Source organism: Trachurus japonicus, chromosome 1, assembly GCF_045865225.1.
Source record: "Trachurus japonicus isolate A0001 chromosome 1, Traja_1.0".
Taxonomy (NCBI): domain Eukaryota; kingdom Metazoa; phylum Chordata; class Actinopteri; order Carangiformes; family Carangidae; genus Trachurus; species Trachurus japonicus.
Window position 1 is genome coordinate 22625569 of NC_140907.1, and position 16869 is coordinate 22642437.

Sequence of the window (16869 nt, forward strand, 5' to 3'; positions counted from 1 at the left end):
CACACATTTTGACTTAATTGCTACTTACATTTGACAGACATTTGCGCTAAATCCAGTTAACATTCAGCTGTGACAACTGAGCAATGTAAAGGAAGAAGTCAGACTTGATGTAAAATGGCCTATTTTGTCTTTCTAGAGTATGTGTTGCAGTCAGAGTGACTCCTCCTTCCTCTCTCTCTCTCTCTGCCTCCTCCCATCCCCCATTCTGTGTAAAAACAAATCTCCTTTTCTGCTCTGAGGCTGAAACTATTGAGTCAACAAATGTCACTGCAGCAAGGCAAAGGCTGCTGGGAAAGAGGTGGGGTCTCCCTTTAAGCCCAAACTACAGCTAAAGGCAGATTATTTTCACCAATGTGTTAGCAAAGTGAAGGAGGAGTTACATAGTTAAGTGAATGGAGGTGGCATTGATTAATGAGCATGCTGGTTAAAGCTGGATCCATATGTGAAGAAATTACTGTAGTTTTTTTTAACATATAAATAGAGGCATGTTACTGAAGTAGTGTTGCTGGCATAGTGAACTGTTTGTGAGATTCTGTTTGACCTTTTAAAATCAAAGGCGCAACAACAAACACATTCTTGCACACTGAACTCTACAAACTGAACCTCAGTCTTACAACTCTGCATTGTGACCTAACACAGAAACCCACAACAAAAACCACACTGAGGTTTTAGCACTTGCCCCATTAAAACACTTAAAAGTCATGTTGTTCCAACAGCCTTCTCAAGGCTGAATTTGTCTTTTAATCCACCCTCTACCCCCTTTTCTCTCACACTGCTCTCTCTATCTCTTTCAAGCCCACGTGGCCAGTGTCAACAGGAGGTGGGTCTTGGCAGACACATGAAGCAAAGTATGCTGTCTGTCTGTATGCAGGCTGGAGAGTTGTCTTACACCCCACTCTAAAAATGAGTCAGTCAGCCAGCCAGGCAAGACAAGGCAAGGCAAGGCAAAACAAGTTGTGCCAAAATAAGACACAGCCGTTGGAGTTGAACACACTGCTCAACTGGTTGACTCCAAACTGTGGCCACATCTGATTGTTACTGTAATGCTCTCAAAAATGAGTGCTAACACACCAAAGGGAAACTTCGGTAACCTATGACAGAGGAAGAAAGAAAATGAAAGAAGGAAGTTAAGATAGACAGAGTGAAAAGGGAGGGAAAACCCCTGAGTTAGCTTCCTGTCTGAGAAAAGGAAGGGGGTGGAGGTACTTTCTGCTCTGACACAGTCAAACAGAAGACCAGTGCAATATTCAGCATATAGTGCACTGTGGTGTGGAGTCCTGTCCTGCTCACTGAATCCACTCCAGTGCTTTGGGGCAGCCATCATACTGTTCACTATTGTGCGGCTGAGGGAAGAAGAAAAAAAGAGGAGGGAGCAGAGGGGGGAAAGAAAACCTGTCTCTTTGTGTGGGAAGGACTCAGCAGGAAAAGTGATTTTGTGATTATTTGAGTTTGCCAGCAAAGCAAGGCTCTTCCCCCTGACCTGCAACAACATCTTGTCCACTCTGCGTGCCTCTGCTGCCTTACACCGGAGCCACATATGAGTGTGCTTCTCAAGCCGGCAAACAGCGACACCCGGGCTTCTCCTGATGATGAGAGCCGACGTCAGAGTGGTTTCCATGAATATTGATGTGGAGGATAGTCTGTTTCATAGAAGAACAGAAGGAGGCAAGATGGCTGCCCTTTAGGATTTGTTAAAGAGGAGATCCAGACGGTTTGTTGGAATTTCTACAAAGTGGAGGGACGTAAAAAGGAGGTGAGAATTTGCTCAGCGGGTTAATACTCTGCTTATCCTTATCCTCTTTAACCTTGGGTGTGTTTTTGGTGGGTTTTGTATCTGGCGAGGTGTAGCAAATGTCCCCCACCGTAAAAGCAAGAGCCAACATAATAAGGAGGGGATATTAGATAAAGCTACTCCAACATGGCTGACGATTTTCTTTCCTTTTTTTGCCAGCTGAAATTCAAAGACACCCTCTCTGTTTCCCAGGGTGTTCTGTGTTCACTTAACATTCTTGCCGCTATTGAATGCATCATAGAAAATGGTGCTTTTAGTTTGCTTGTTCAGGAGTTTTTCTTAAAGCATAATGTAAATGCCTGTGTAGTGCTCTGTTTCTTTACTAACGTTTCTACCTTGTTATTTGCAATAAGACACATATTATTAACGGTGGGTTTGAGTATGTAATATATGTAATCTAGTATAACTGTTTGTTTTCAACAAACACATTTTAAACATTTATGTGTAATTATTGGCTATTACAGAAAGGAGATTTGTTTCTTTAAATATGTCGACAAACATAAACTATTACCCATTTCCCTTCTTCCTTTCATATCCATAGCTGTTTAAGGGTTTGTTTGTGTTGTTCAGAAAGGGAGACTATGTGTAGCAGAGTAAAAAGTCCAACCTTGCCATGTCCAGCAGTAAGTGCATAGTGTCTGCACAGCAGTGGAGTAGCTTCTGGCTTTGTGTATCTCTGTGAATCAGCTTTCATTGCTTTCACCACTGACTGACAAGAAGGCACAAAAGCTAAATCCCAAGGAGAAGCCAAAGAGAAGAGAAGAGTGGTGGTAGAGTATAGTGAAGGCAGACAAGGTCAGAAAGCTCTGAAGGAACTGAAACTCAATCCTACCGCACCATTAACTGGGGAAACAAGAATGGTAATTCTGGAGCAGGTTTTTCTCTCTCCTTTTTTTTCTTACTTGGAGAGTGAACAAGGGATGTGTTCTTTTAGAAACAGGGCTGTTGGTAAATAGATCATTAACAGCACAAAGAGAAATGTCTATATGTGTGTATAATCATTTTTATGGGAATTAGTTTAGCATAGTAGTATAAGATCATAGTGTCTCCATACTTTGCCAAATTAAGATAAATAAACTAGTGAACAGTGAGGTAGCAGTGAAGTAATCATCTGTTTACCTAAGGGGTTTGGTGTTGTGTTAGAATGCACACCTTTAGAAAAGCAGTACATAAATACAGAATAACATGCAAAATCAGTTATTGAAGGACATTAGGCTTAATCTCAATTAGGAAACAGCTCATTAGTTGTTAGTTGTTTTTTCCTGAATTCATGAAGTACTACTTCCAGATTAACATCTGAATGGGCCATTAGAATATAACTGAGCTCCCTTAGGTTTGTGTATTGAGTTTGTGTATTCTACTGACTACAGTCGTAATGTAGCTAGCATGGCCTCAGGTGAAAAAAACAACAAAATAAAGGCCTTGCCTGGAAGGTGGAGAATAATGACTGACCTGTAATTAGGCATTGTAGTTCACCAGTGCAGCCTGCCTGCAGGAGCTATGCAGGACTCCAGTTTTACTTCAAGTCAGTGCTGAGGTTTTTTGAAACAGTTTCCAGTTAACACTGACAGAGTGAAAATAGTAACAAACCAAACAGAAACGCGTGGATAACTTAGCAGTCAAGTCAGTATTAACTAAGGTACCTGTCATTTGAACATCGTGTTTTTGCGTTGACAGGATAAATAAGAGGAACAAATGTTCTGCTTTTCACATTTGAATTACAAATTTCTTCTAAAATGCTCATGTTTACATGCTGCATTCCTGTGGATGCCTACAGAGCATGTAGCCTTTACACAGTTTAGCTTAACACTTAAAAAAAAAAGTATCTGCTTGTAGTGGAAAAGACTCCAATTTTTACACCTTGTGAAGTGACAGGAAACTTTTGTACCAACAACAGTTGTGAGCCCCTCTGACGCAATGGCATGACAGTGTTTTGATACGGCAAGCATGGTCATTGACTCTGCAGTGTCAACACCAGTGCCTAAGCAGTGCTGCTCTCCATAGTATGTTGTGACTGCATGAGATCAGGTGATTCATGCCTTCATGCGTTTGTGTGCACGTGTACGTACATGTTTGGGTGTATGTGTGTGCACGTTCCGTGATCCCATTACCCCATTCATCAAAGACACTGTAGATAATGTTTCATGTGAACGACCAGATTAGGTCATACCACTTAGAAAGGGTTGTTTTTATGTGCCCAACCTTAGAGGTACGATTGTGTAAGATTCGTCTTCGAACAGTTCTGTCTAGCTCACAGCAACACGGGTCTGTATCTTCTGTATCAAATAGACTTCCTAGAAGTCCTTAATCACATTAAAAACCACATTCCATTCGAAATCAATTGTAAATTTAGATCTTTAGATGGATTGCTTCTAACCCAGTTGGCTGCATGCTAATACAAGCACAATATTATGGTTGTCATAGTTTGAGTGTGCAACTTGTGTTCCCCTTTGTGTTCTGTTGCACTGTACACAGGATTTATACATGCTAATCCTGACCTGCATATTATGAAGTATAAAAAATAGAACCACTCCAATCTTATTGGAGGTGTTTCCATGAGGCTCTGCATGCCTGCTGTTACATCAGCAGCTGAAAAGGCACCAGAGCATTAATGGGCCTATAAGGAGGCCGAGTGGGGGAAGGGCCAGATAGATCAATCACATGCACATAGCTTCTCTCATCTATCCACACCTACAGATAAAGCCGTGTGGTTGGATTGCTCCTTCGTCATGGCCGTAAGTCCCCTTTATGTCACTCCCAGGGGAAAAGACAATATCACCTTTGGGAAGAATGTCCGGTTGCCATAGCGTTCTACAACAATGCTGTCCACTTACAATACCCAAGCCCTTACCCAAGCCCTCACCTCTGACCCTCTGTCCAGCCCACGCATCATATTTCCAGCCAGGGGCTGTTGCACAAATGACACAGAGAAACAGGCCCAGTAGCAGGCTAGACATTTTAGATTGCACTACCTGACTGCCTGGCTGGCCGGTCATAGCTTCCAACTGCTTTCCTGAGACAAAATGGCGAGATACTGAGTGTTGTATTGATTTGTACAATATTGATTTCCCTCTTGCGATTGGGGGGTTGTTTTTCTACAGAGAGCAAATGAGAAGCAAGCAAAACCACAATCAGCTGCAATGGAATCTGGTAGAGATAATGTCATCACTGTTTTACACCCATTCTTTTACATTTTCACCAAATTTACTATTAGTAATGCACAGCAATGTGAGTTTTGTTTGTGATGAAAAGCCAAGCACTGAAAAATATGATTGGATATGGTTGAATGGTGTTTGGCTTAGTTATCACTGTGGGGTTTCGAGGGAGGCAGTTGAAATGCAGGCTGTTGTCATTTTACTCATTACAATATTTGCATGAGTGTTACCATTTACTTCACTGTTATCCAAGCTTTAAGTTCTGATGAGTATCAAACACCCCTCTGACATGTGAATCATTTCTTTATCCATGGACCATTTGTGGTTTTTAAAGAGTTTTCTATGAAAGTAACTTTAGAGAATGCCAATAATGGATTCTGTATCACAAAAAATGTCAATAATGGTCAAACCTGGTCCACTCCAACCTCAACAAGAATCTTGGTCTTCCCGTATGATGTAATTATGGCTTGGGAGCGGTTTATTGGTCATAACTGGAAATGTGCAGTAGTAATAAGGCTTTTATGAGTCTGAGATACAAAAATGTTATCAGTGATAGCCACGCCAGACTCGCTGTGAATCCCAAATACAACTCGTGGCCTTCATTTTCCACGAGGCTGTGCGCCGTTAACTGGCTGAGGCGTAATTATGGAGTGAGAGTGATAAGGCTCTGTTTGAGTGGCACAGGGCTGGAGGGAGTGTTGCTGGCCCTGTGAGCATGTATCGATGTCAGGGTTTACCTCAGGGGTGAGACAGCGAGGGCAGCGACTCAAAAGCTTCCTCCACGTGAGCACACACACATGGCCGCTCTGTTTACAAACACTATCCTGGCATTCCGCGGAGAGAGAGGCAAGTGAGATGTTACGTAACCACCCCAAAGCGAATAGCATCTCTTCCCGCCTCTCGCCGAGCGGCTCCTCCTATGCTTGGACAATTTTCTTCAATGGCGTTCTCGCCCGTGTCCGCTACCAGAAGTTAAGAATAAAAAAATAAATTAAGAGCCACAGCCACAATAGCGTCTGTGCTCGAGAACGTGGCGAGAGTGAGAGCAGGTCTTTTATTATGTTGATGCCACTTTGATAGCGAATAGCTCCTGCGAGGGCGAATGCCTGAGCAAAGGCAGATCAGGAGAGTGAACTGGCTGTAAACCTTTCTATTAAATCAGATGATTTCATATACTTTCTTAACTCTTCCCATCTGGGGTATCAAATAAAAATGTTATGAAGTTTATAAGGTTTCATGGATGGTGTCATCAGAAACCTCAGTGCAAACGGTATATACGAAGGCATGAATGTACCTAGACACTGGAAGAGGCATCTTTGACTCTTTAATGACACTTCCCATCATGTTGCACTATTGATTCTAAAAGTAAGATTAGTCTTTAGTGAATGAAGTTAGATTGGAAAAAAAGGAGGTTCAAGAGGTCTTGAAATATTTACTCATTTATCAGTCAAGATGAACATTTGTAAAGAAAAAAGTGTTGGTGTGGCGGAGTGGAAAATGCATCCCCACCAACCATGAGATGGCTTTTCAAACAAAGGCATAACAATGTGTGACAAGGTAGCAAACTTGTGCATAAGGCTGTCAATATGCCTTAGACATCTTGAAAAGTGACCTAACCTCATGCTAAGATTTGACCCCTGGTAAGACCCTAATGTCGAAACATATAGGGTTCAGTCAGTTCCACTTAAATCAATCTTCTGACAATGAGGAACCTTTGGAGACGTCTAATGCTGAAAGGTTCAGTGGAAAAAGTTTATTTTCAGGACATTGAAACAAGTCAAAATTAATCTTCTGTTAAAAAAGGCAAATTTAGATATCTGAAAAATCAGAAATGCAGTTTTCTATTACTCATGCACCTGTCAGATGACATACAAAGCTTTGTCATGACAGGCCAATCTCAAAGGGGTCCATGGTGATCAAAACAAAACTGCTTCTGATGGCTGTTTGTCCTCCTCTAAAATGGCTGTCAGATATGGACGTGGTTGCTGCGAGGAGCTGTCATTGAAAAGGTTAGGCCCCATGGCCCCCTGTTGTCTACACAAGGAGCACAAAGACAGACAGCTGGTCCTGAATGTCATTTAGAAGCGTAACCCTACCAAAGGCTTTGAATGACATCACTAACTATTTCGGAGGCCTTCGAGTAGCTCAGGCTCAATATTAGGTTTCCTAAGTGGAATGTACAAGTGCAGCAGCTGGTGTCTTTTTGAGCCGGACTGCTTTATGACAATCAGGCTGCTTCTTGCGTCCATATTTGAATTGGGAATGTCTCAAAGTGAGATTTTGGCTCTGGGTCTGAATTGATAGAAACTCTCGGATGGGACAATAGGCAGAGTTCATGCACAATTTCCATTTGTGTGCTTGCAATACCAGCTACCCTATCAAAATGACAATCGTACAGATGATAGGGCAAACACCAACTTGCATGGCAAAATGTGACTCATTATTCCTGTAGCTCTGCTATAAATTATTATCATGCTTTGTTTTTAAGGGAGTACAAACAATACACAGGTCATATTCAAGAAGTCATCGCCTGAAATGCTGATACTTGCTGATGAATTGCTGAGGTGTGTGGAATGCGCCGAAGGGTTTACAGCCTACGTCCTTACAGTGAAGCCATGAATCACAGAAAATATCCCTCACTCAGAAGGATTTGTGATTTCTATTCAATGGGAGTCACGTGCCTCCCACTCAGTGCAGGGAACGAGGGTGCTTAGCAACAGCGGCTTAGGTCAGCCTGCTTAGAAACCAATGAGGGAAAAGATATCACTACGGTCACTTTCCAGATGACAAAGGAGCTCATAGCTAATTTTTCTCATTCAAAATTATCCTCAAGCCCTGCCACAATATATCTTTGGCTTCACATAAGATGGCAGGGAGAAGAAAGAAAGTAGCCATTGCCAAACTTTGTCTTTGTCTACAGTGAAACCCCCTATGTGTTAGCTCAGTCTTCCATTAAACTGAAATGTGCCCTGGTATTGGCCCATTTAAAATTCCTTCACTGCCATGTTGTGTGCCATGTTTTAATTTCCCTCCTACAATAATGTTTCCCTTTTGCTCTGTTTACTGTTCACCTCCGCTTCCTGTTTAACTGGAAGCTGGTCTGGATCCGGATCATGCAAACAGAGAGGAATTATTTGCTAAATAAATGTGCCTGTGAGTTAATCACATGCCAAGATTTTTAAGCTGGGGGTGAACTCAAGAAACATGGAAATCAGCATTTGTTCATCACTTGGCTTTGTGTATAAGTCTTTCATCTCACACTGTAGAGTAATGGATGAGAAAATGAATGGAAGAGGTCAATATGAAGTCTTTCCTCCCTTAACTATTTCATCTAAGAGCAAGATCTTTCTTTGTAAGGCTCTTAGAAAACATAAATAGTGCAATATTTATCCAGAATAATGTGGCCTAACAATTGTTTTGTGGCTCAACATGCTTCAAAAATGCAATTGTAAAGGTGTTAATCCACACCAGTGCAAATGTAGGTTTACTGAATATGTGGCACTATTGATTTACTGGCAGGATCAATGCATAAAGCACATGCGCACACTACGGCAAAGCAGCCTATTCTGCAGTCAGCCATGCTGGGGTAATGTTTAGACCAGATGGGCTTTGGGGTGCTCATAAGATGGTCGCCATGGCTACCATGTACTCTGAAAGAAATTAACTTTGCTCTTGCCCACAGTTCATCAAGTTAGTCAGATATATTGACTATTGCATAGACAAAGGTTTTGGAGGGCAAAAGGAGACAGGCGCCTTGGAAGGAAAAGGATTGTGATGGGGTTTTTTTTTTGGAGGGGTGGGGTGGGGGGGTGGGTTAGTGGGTCTGTACGCTCATTTCTTCATTAGAGTCTCCATGATGCAGCTTGAAGGCACAGAAAAAGGTTTAGACTCTGCATGTAAACTTTGCACTGGGTTTCTTGCAGGCTGTGCTGATTAAACAGGAAAAATCCAAGACTAACAGGTTCATGAAGTCAGATCTGGGCTAATGTTCAACTGCTATCTACTATCTGGATTGACCTTTTCAGGGAGGCATTCTACACTGAACACCACCGAGCAAAGACACTGTTTTACTGAAATGGTTTGATACTTAGACGAAAGGCTGGTGGTGGTTACTAGATATGATCTATGACACTCTGGCCTGGTATCAACAGTCACTTGAGAGGTTTCAGTATTTTTAAAATGATAATATTTCTGCTTTAAACCAGAAATTCTTGAAAAAAACCCCATAAATGCTCATTTAAGGAGACCAAGTGTAAAAGCAGCACAGATCAGCGTCATGTTTTGTGCATGATTGTTGTGAATGCAGTTTTCCTGCATCTCTCAACCTGCTAAACAAGTTGTACAGAGGCGGGGTTGTCCCCTAGAACAAAGGTGGTTGAGTTACTCATGCAAATGTCAGCGTAAATGTTGTCATCTCTCTGACCTCTGCTATTAATATGACACTCAAACCTCCTCCTGACACTGACTCATCATGCAAGACCACAAAATCTATAAACACAAGAAGAGCAAAATCTTCAAACTTAGCGATGTAATATATTTTGATACATATCCAGTCTGTATCAGTACTTTTTGTATGATTCAACATAGAGACAAAGGTTTTGAATATGCCTGTTGGTCTCTGGATCTCTGGATCCATAATATGGACTGTGTCAGGAACCAACCGCCAGAAGTTCAGGCAGTTCAACCTCGGCTGTGAAAACTAGACTCAACAAAACAAAACCAGCCAGGTCCTCGGGTCCTTTATAGGTAACCACAAATCACCCACTCCTATGTTCCTCAGACGAGAACCTTGTGGCTCTTTACGAGTAAATATATTTTATGTCTTGCTCACTGCTTACTGTGCTCCACAAAGACAAAGCCCACTGAACCCTGTTCATCATTATCAAACAATCTTGCAATTAGTGTTGACACGAATCTTAATTATGGCTATTAGCACTTGGACGTGGCTTGTTATTATGGTGCCACGTAATCTCTCTTGTTTTATCATTCTAACTTGAGGCAGCTCTACCAGTTGACCAAATATGTCCTCGGACTCAATGCACTATTCCAGTTTTGCTGGAAGTTTCAGCTTCACATTCCAGCTGGGTCGTTTTAGACTGTGTGTGAACCATGTAGTTAAAAAGCAGTTGTTGTGGTTATTATTGAATCCTCTTGATAGTAGGGTGTGCAGCCAGCGTTGTCAAAATAAAATCAAAGAAGTAAAGAGACTGCTGTGGAAGAGCTGTGGAAGCATAAAGGCTGCAATGGGAATCTCCACAAGCTGGCCACATCTGTCTTGCATTAGACATAAAGAACAATGTAGATTGTACAGATTCCTCTTTCTTATGGAGGGGGAGGGGGAGGCTCTCAAGGGACGAAATTACAACCACAAGTGCACGTCCTCTGTCTTTTTCTGGTAATATTAATCTTTTCTTCAGTTTCAAAGAAGAAAACCAAGATACTTAATAGAATCTAGCTGGATTTGTATGCATGTATCACTAAAATCAAATGCATGGAGCTTTACCTACAGCTTCATTGATTTTGTTCAACCATTGAGAGAGAGGTCAGAAGAGGGAAGAGAAAAAGAGGTCTGTTGCTTTGGGCTGTCATGTGATTCAGCCATCATTGCATCACACACAACCTCTTGATTAGCCTGCAGTGAGAATCAACAGGAAACTGCAATGCTCTACCTGACAGAAAAACTAGACCTGTACAGTTCAGTGCAAATTCAGGATCCTCATGCAGCAATCTTTGTTTTCATCAATGGAACCAACATGACTCACATCACTAACTCAGATCCTCAAACCTCTGCATTTCTGGTAATACCTCATGTGCATCTGCATCTATTCAGTAACCAATACAAAAGATCACCACATCTTAATGTAAAACAGAAGCTTCCAAACATGAGGCAGATGGATCAACTGGTAGTTAGGGGCATCCAGTGCTTTGTGATTGGTGAAAAGCCAGGGTGTTAAACAGTGCCCCACCTGAACATTTCAGCTTTAAAAGCAGCACATTCTGGTAACTGTGCCTAGAATTAGAGGAGAGGATTGATACCACCTCCATGTCAACAGCAGTTAGCTTAGCTTAGGAAAAGGAACAGCTAGCCTGGCTCTGTGTAAAGGTAGCAGTCCATCTCAAGTCCATCTAAAGCTAATGAATGTGTTATTTCCTGCTTATACAAAATTCAAACTGTTAAAACTGCAAGTTGTGGTTTTGCAGGTGGTTTAGAGCTGAACTACTTATTACCTGGCTGAAAGCAGTGACTTCCTGGAGCAGTTTTATTTTGACAGAACACAAATAAAAGTGGTATTGCTCTCATGTAAGAATTAATAATTTCCTAAAATGTCAAAGTATTCCTTAAAGTAAAAGGAGACAGGTGTGTTGGTGATCTGGCAAATAAGGATATGGTAGGATGGCACAAAGGTCTGATCAATGTGTGTGGTCAACTTTAATCTTTTTTTGTTTTTCTGGATTCTGGACTTTCATGTACTATGTTTATTTCCCCAGTCTCTGCTAGCTGGAGTGCTATCTGAGTATAGCCACCACATGTTGCTGAGATTCTTCATGTGACAAAAAGCAGGAAAATGTTACAATGACCTGCCAAGCATGTAAATCTTAGGAGGATTATAGAAATGACTGCAGACACAGGGGCTTCTGTTTCTTAGACAGGGTGGAGGGCGTCCTACGTTCAGACTGATAAGAAGAAAGACAGAGACAGAGAGAGAGAGAAAACTAGCAACCATGTGTGGTGCATTGTACACAGTGCATGAGCGTGCCATGTGACATAAATCACAAGTGTTAGGTGCCTGACGGCGAGAGTCTGTGAGATGCAGAACATGAATTAACATCTGTCCTACCATGGCTGACGAGCATTTGACCGTTAGGAACACTTTACTTCACATTGTGCTTTATGAGTTGGTGTGCTTCGACCGTCCAGACTTTTCCAGTCCACCCCCTTAACTTTTCCCCCAAAACTCTCCAGTGGAGTCAACCCCTTCCGTTCATATGCCAACCATATGTCATGAACTCTCATAATTCATAAAGTCTACACAGATGTCTAAAGGAATAATCAGACACTGCCTTAAATAAGGCAAATGTGTGTGAAACGTCTTTGTCAAGTTAGCTGCTCCAGGCTGCGAGCTGTTTCATACCACATACATGCTCGACAATAGCAGAAATTCAGTCTTATGATCATTCAGAGCTTGTGTGCTGATTTTGAGTCTACAGGTTGGTTGTTTACGTAGCCAGCTGGCATACAGAGTTGTGAAAATGTTGTCAGAGGTCATTAGGTTTACGGAGCAACGAGTCCAGCTCTATATTTACGGGAGGGATTTAAAACACTGTAGAATGCAAGTCATCTGACCTAATTAGACTGCTAGGGGTTACTAAGGATGAGGTTTCACTCAGCTCTGTTGCATGCAGTCTGAACTGTCTAACTCCAGCTTGTCAAGCATGTACAGCCATTACACTATTACCAAAACTGGTGTTACAAACAAACACTTGGTTTTGTGTGACTGGTCTGTGTTTGTTTAAAATGTGAGAGGTTAGTTCCTCTAAAGAGACATCTTCCTGAATTTCACATTTCACAATGGGCATGATTTTAAAACATGCTGCCTTTGGTGTATTTAACTTTGCACAATGTTCAAATGTTAAGAGGGAAATAGCGGTCTAAAGAAGTATTAACAAACATCACACCAATAAAAACAACTATTCTTTTAGAAATTCCTCCCAGGTTCAAGCTTTTCATTACCTACTTAAACTTATATAACTATATTATATATATATATATATATATATATATATATATATATATATATATATATATATATATATATAATTAAAGTCTGTGTATGTGAAACAAATATCAACACTAGGTTTGACTTTTCACCAATACTTTAGCAACATTATCTGTTGTGTTTTAAACTAGCAAAGGTCCTAAGAGTAGCAAGTGATAGCTGCTATTTACTATACGTATTGTACAAGCTGATGGTTTACTGTCAAGTTTTTCTCCTTTTGGTTAAATATTTGTGTGTTGATATTGTATGATTTAGTGCTGAGTTATAGTTTGTTAGTAATAACATTCAGCAAGATCATAGGATGATTAAACAGTATTAAACAGACTTCATGAGGCACATGGGTTTTACTAAGTGCTCTTATAATAATTTATAGTGTCTGGATTGGACTTGTGCTCCATGTTCTTATCTCCCAAACAGGAAAATGCAAAGGGTTCTGTTTCACCAAAGAAAAGGAAATGTACACTTGAGATTATGGCTTATTCTTGTGACTATTCTCCAAAACAGCGGTGTGGCTTGGCAAGTGGGTGTTTGATTTACAGGGCGGCTCTACATTTCCCCTCTCTCCCTTCGACAACAAGAGCTCTTTAGCCCAGCTGCCTAGGTCTCAACCTGAAAGTGCAGAGACCTGAGTCTCCCAGCAGCTGTCGTTAGTGGTGAATGTCGCATACGGCTGCCAAGTCACGCCAAATAGACCCCATCTACTATGGCAGCTCTCATATTTCACTGGCTCTCACTGGGAATAACAAAAAACACAGTGTGAGTCCATTGCATTAAACTTTGTTACACTAGTGTTATGAAGACAAAACCTCTTGCGACAGGTGGATATGAAGATAAATATCCATAACACCTATTATTTATATCTTGTGTTTTTACATTCAAGTATCAACAGTGAGGTAATATTTGGCAAGTTAATGCACCAACTGAAATAAATTACACTCTTGCAGTTTGTAAAGCAAAGCTATATGAAAAACAATGTGCTTAATTGTTAAAATATGGCTGGACTGTCATGTGCGTTAACTATTGCCCTTAAATGACTCTTGTGCAAACTGTGTCCATTGTTTTACAACAGTGATCACACTGTGTCCATGAGTCCATCCTTGCCCCCAGGCTTCAAAGCACTAAAGCAACTGACCGGCTATAAATGCCGGCAAATACATAGCTGCATAGTCAGGAACTATGGGCAATGCCTGTCTAGATTTCTACAAGAGCACTTAAGCAGCAAGCTTCATAACTGCACACACTAGATGATAGAGTACACAGGAGGGAAGTAGACAGAAGTACAGAGGAACCTGAAGTGTAATTACAGGGCAGAGGACTGTAGGTGAGGCTGTGGGAGAGAGAGAGAGAGACTGGGAAGCCAAACAAACAAAAAAGCACATAGAGACAAAGAAACTGACATCTGGAGGGAAAGGAAGCTTTGTTTGGGAATCCAGTTCAAGCCAAGCAAGTTGAGTTATATCATAAACTGAAACAGAGCGCTCATATCCCTGGTGGACATTAGCTACTAGAAAGAAAACCAAAATAGATCAAAGCGATGTAACTTCCAGCAGGCATCCCACTAAAGTCACAGCAATGCGGTGCCTCTGGTTTAGTTTAGTGCTCTGCTTCCGGGGCAAAAAATAGATCTCCCAGTGAATTTATGAATAATGAAGAGTATGCAGTCTCTACTCCTAATGTCTTGAAGCAAGCACATTCAAAGTTGGACTTATATTGCATAATTGGAGTGAGTGTTTGTATTTTTGTACGCGTACAGGCGCGCACACACTCAGCTGGGATCTCTGGCTTTGTTCTGGGTTTGCAAAGATTTTTTTTTTTTTGTCAGTGGGTGTATCCAACTGTGACAAGCTGCTTGGCTCCGTTCGGTCCTTTGTAAACCCTGGAGTGTCCCATAGGAATGGAGTTGCACTCTGAGAGCAGCTTAGCACCAGTGTTCACCTCTTGACTTAGTTACTGATTTACAGACTGCACTGAGGCCCAGACAAAACAAAGGAGTGGTCACATGGGGTCGGGAAGGGTTATTCAGCCGCTTATCTCATTGTAAGGTTTTTAAGGGATTGGATGCTTTATATGTGACAAAGTGCCAAAAAGGTGAAAGCATTAGTTTAGCCCCTTTACTCAAGGCAAACTGGCTTAAAATTATAGTCTCCTAATGTGTTTTGAGTTGTTCAGTATTTTTAGCTAAAATTTAAGCAGTTATTGTAAATTCAAAGAGAACACATAGGTAAGTAATCATTTGTCCTGGTATGTTTGAGGCATCCATGTATTGAGATTTATAAGTTAAAGCTGCAACTCCATGGACTACTCTCTGCAGTATGATTGATCACAATCATCTCATCTCTTCCCAACATTCGGCACAGACTGATGCTAATCCAAACAGCACATTATAAAATTAACGGATTTGCCGCAGACGTCCAAACATCACGTCATATGAATAAAAACGCCTTCTGGATGCAAAGACTCTCTGCCATTCATCCACTGGAGCAATGCACATTACATGACTCCCTTGTGGTTTTTGCATACTCATTTGTCAAAATAACACATTTCAATTTTAATAACTTTGACATAATCATAAAGAGGCTCTGTGTCACTTCTGATTACAGTGCTGGTACTGGTATCCCGCTGTGGCATTTTACATCCGTCTGTGTCTGACAGCAGCAGAAAGGAGATTAGTTCTGCAACTTGTTGCTCGAGCAGCTCGAGACATTTCATTTGCAGTTTCCAGCTCTGTTCTCAGTATAACTTCCAAACTTCTGGATAGTTGTATTTATACAGTTTATAGATTGAATTTGTCTATTTGGTTCATATTTCATTACAAAAAAAACAACAAAAAAAACACCTCTATATATATATATATTCTTTACCATCGTTGGAAATATTAAAGAATCTTTGTACCTCTCATTATCAGTTTACAATAGATGCATGTAGCTCTATTTTTGATGACCACAGCTCGTGACTATAGAGTGCCGAAGTGGAAGCAGGAAGTAACGTCGCTATGGGTCCTCAATTTGGAAAAACTCTCCATGCAAGTGAACGGGAATCAAAATTTTATTTCGTGATCCGATTGAATTGTGTCATGAGAAAGACATATGACCTCTACCTGTTAAAAACATCACGTTTCATGCCGCGAAATCAGCAGTTTATCGTGAAACGGCAACAGAAGAATGTATTTTGTGTGACGACGCTCTATGGACTACAAATCTGGTGTCCCACAAAAAATACGTCTTGGTGTGTGACGTCACCTACGTGACCTGTAGTCTTTCTGGTTACGGATTCTTTGGAATTTTATTTTACAATAGTTTTGTAACAAACTACTGATTTCTCCGCATGAAACGTGATGTTTTAAACAGGTAGAGGTCATATTTTTTTCTCATGGCACAATTCAATCGGATCCTGAAATAAAACTTTGACTCCCGTTCACTTACATGGAGACTTACATGGAGACCCATGGCGACGTTACTTCCTGCTTCCGCTTCGGCACTCTATCTCTCATTTTGTTGAGGATTTCTGCTTCATGACAGCCTTTCAAATTGGATAGGATAATGGCAAAAATGGATTTCTATCATGCTAACAAGGCAGTGTTTCCAAAAGAAAAACCCAATGTTTGGGATGATGACTTCTCACCCAGCACAGATGAAAAGACAACTTTCAGGCTCTTTACTGTAGACTGGAGAGCTTGTCTTTTGTTGTCAGTGCTGCGCTTCCTGCTTCCACCTGCAAACAGGCAGCTGGCTACTCTGTTGTGACAAAGGTGGGAGCTTCCAGACAGCCTTGTAACAGCTTGGCTCGTTAGTGGGAGATTTAACACTCTGACTTTGGGGGTCTGGAGGGCTGCTAATGTCCTGGAGGGGTGATTGACACCGCTCCCACAGATCATTATGTTGACCTAGCTCGCCTGCCTGGGCAAAGCTTGCCCTCACACTTTTCTGTGTGCATTGCAGAGCAGTGACTTTTTTTGTTTTTGCCTTTAATGGTCCACTTGAGCAGGTTGGACAATGTGGTTAAGTAAAAACAGGAACCTGATTACAAGTCCAGTCTCAACACAGTATGCTAAGGTCTTAAATTACTGATCAAATGAGAACTTTTTCATTAAAAGACAACTGAAGCAGTCACGCAAACTTTCCTTGAAATTTACTTTTTAAAACCT

The 16869-nt window shown here is 41.2% G+C and overlaps 1 protein-coding gene across 1 annotated transcript in view; it reads left to right on the top strand.

The window, feature by feature from the left end:
* The first annotated feature begins 1221 nt into the window (after positions 1-1221).
* tet2 (tet methylcytosine dioxygenase 2) overlaps positions 1222-16869 on the top strand; it is a 28969-nt gene continuing 13321 nt past the window's right edge. The window contains exon 1 of the mRNA XM_085780527.1: positions 1222-1753. The gene's annotated coding sequence lies outside the window, so the exon portion shown is untranslated. The remainder of the gene's footprint in view (positions 1754-16869) is intronic.